Source organism: Suricata suricatta, chromosome 10, assembly GCF_006229205.1.
Source record: "Suricata suricatta isolate VVHF042 chromosome 10, meerkat_22Aug2017_6uvM2_HiC, whole genome shotgun sequence".
In the NCBI taxonomy this organism is placed as follows: domain Eukaryota; kingdom Metazoa; phylum Chordata; class Mammalia; order Carnivora; family Herpestidae; genus Suricata; species Suricata suricatta.
This window is the reverse complement of record NC_043709.1, coordinates 117,248,659-117,251,281: the sequence shown is the minus strand read 5'-3', so window position 1 is coordinate 117,251,281 and position 2,623 is coordinate 117,248,659.

Genomic DNA, 2,623 nt, shown 5'->3' with positions numbered 1-2,623 from the left:
CAGAAACCATATGTTTGCACTCATAGGTCTAACAGGAGAACAGGAGAAACCTAATGGAGGACCTGGGGGAGGGGAAGAGGGAAAGAGAGTTGGGGAGAGAGAGGGACGCAAAACTTGAGACTATTGAATGCTGAAAATGAACTGAGGGCCGAACGGGAAGGGGGAGGAGGGAAAAGAAGTGGTGGTGATAGAGGAGGACGCTTATGGGGAAGAACACTGGGTGTTGTATGGGAAACAATCTGACAATAAACTATTCTTAAAAAATAAAATAAAATAAAAAATTTTAAAAAAGCAAGTCTGGGAAATTTCCCTGAATATTTTTTAAAAAGTTTTTTCTTATCCTTTGATCTGGTAAATTTACCTATAATATAAATCCTAATAATCTTGTATGTGAAAAGTTTCATGACCAAAACATTCTTCTTAGAAATATTCATAATTAGAAAAATAATTATAGGGGCACCTGGCACGGCTCAGTGAGTTAAGCAACCAACTCGACCTTAGCTCGTCATGATCTCAGGATTACGGAGATTGAACCCTGTGCAGTCAGCACAAAGGCTGCTTGGGATTCTCTCTCTCCCTCTCTCTGCCCTTCCCCTGCTCACGCTCATGTTCTCCTTCTTTCTCTCAAAATAAACACATAAATGTTAAAAAAATAAAGAAAAAGAAAAAATTATAAACAGCCTACATGTCCATTTATAGGGACTTGGGTATGAATCTTGGTTCTTCCACTTTCTAGCTATATAAGAGTAAACTATAAGTGTACACTTAATATGGTTAAATGGTAAATTTTCTGTGTATTTTACAACAGAGAAAAAAATCTTAAAGATAAGCAAACAAAATCACATTATTAGCAAACTTATTTGTTCTGGGGGAACATATTAAACTCAATTTGATCATAATACTAGGTTAGAAATAAGATTGTTCTAAAAATTTTTGTTGTTTAAGTGAAGATAGATATTTCTTAATTATAAATCTTTTTTCCAGTATATAATATTGCCTTTCTGCCTGTTTAATAGTGGAGGTTTCCCAGGAAAGGCAGAAAAAGAGATAGAGACAGAAACAGAGAGATCTCACCAGTTTAAATAGGAGATAAAGCTTAGATGCTTATAGAGAGTAAAAACAATCAATGTAACCCGAAATAAGCACTAAAAGCCATCTATTTTCCCAGGTAACTGAAAAAAACAGAGGTGGACACAAGTCAGATTCAGTCTATTCTTCTTGTGGTATTTCCTAAGCCTCCTGCTCAGTGTGTCTCAGCCTTGGCCTCACATTTGTATTCTAGAACAGACACAGAAAGAGAAAGACTCTATCCTTGAAGGCTCTAGTAAAGCCTGTCCTTAAAGTTTGTTTCAAATTAGATCACAACCCCATCCCAACCCCTGGCCAAGAGAGTGTCAGATAGCAACCAGCTGAAACTTCTAAATCCTGAACCTACCACCATGGCAAGAGTAATCAAATTACCCAAAGGCATAAATTTTTTTTAATGTTTATTCATTTTGAGAGGAGGCGAGGAGGAGCAGAGAGAGAGAGAAAAGCGAGAAAATCCTAAGCAGGCTCTGAGCTGTCAGCACAGAGCCCTACATGGGGCTGGAACTCATGAACCTATGGGATCATGACTTAAGCCAAAATCAAGAGTTGAGTGTTTAACCGACTGAACCACCCAGACGCCCTCCAATGGCATAGATGCGTAAGTATCCCCTTTCCTGAAGCTGGAGTCCATGCTCAAGATACCACCCTCACACCACCTGACTATTTATATAAAAGAAAAGAAACGACCATAACGATACATTAAATTCTTCATTTTATGTCATATCTTGGAGAAAGAACACAGTCACCATAGTCTAATATCTCTTCTTGAGCAAAAACATTCATCAAATAACTACAGTGTTTTCTTTCTAAGCAGCAGTGACATATATGAATGAGACGGACAGAATGCGGGCCCGTGGCAGAATGAGACATGAAACATAATTATACCATTTAACGATGAATGCTACTTAAATAAATGCTGATGGGGAGAATCAGGAGAGTGTGAAAGCTTATACACAGGGTAACTTATCTGTTCTGAATGTCTTCATGTTCTGAATAACAATGATTTTGAGCTGAGTTCTATAGGATAATAGATTAAAGAACCTGTGTGAAGGCTCAGAGAACCACAGAAGCCTGGCCTATTTCAGTACCAAAAGATGAGCACTGTGCAGATGGTGAGAGAAAGTCCACCTATACTTTGCCTTTTAAGCACTTAACAGTTTTTCTTTCATTATCGTCTATTACTCTTTATTTATTGGCATAGTTTTATTTATTATGTGTCTTATTAGATATAGAGTTCCTCAAGGAGGGGCTTTTTCTATCTTGCTTACCACCAGATCTTACCATGTAGTCACACACAACTGAAGTGTGCTCCACAAATATTTGTGGAAGGAGGGAAAGTAAAAAGGGAAGAAGAGGGAGGGAAATGGGTCAAGAGCACTAGAACCTGAGGTTTGGCCATTTAACACACAAATACCACCACAACAGCCATCGCCAACAGTGGCAATCAATCAATAATACAGAGTCAGGTAAAAGCACACAGTAGGAAATTTTGCAAGTTTCACCAGACCCCATACAGATACTGACACCGCATCTG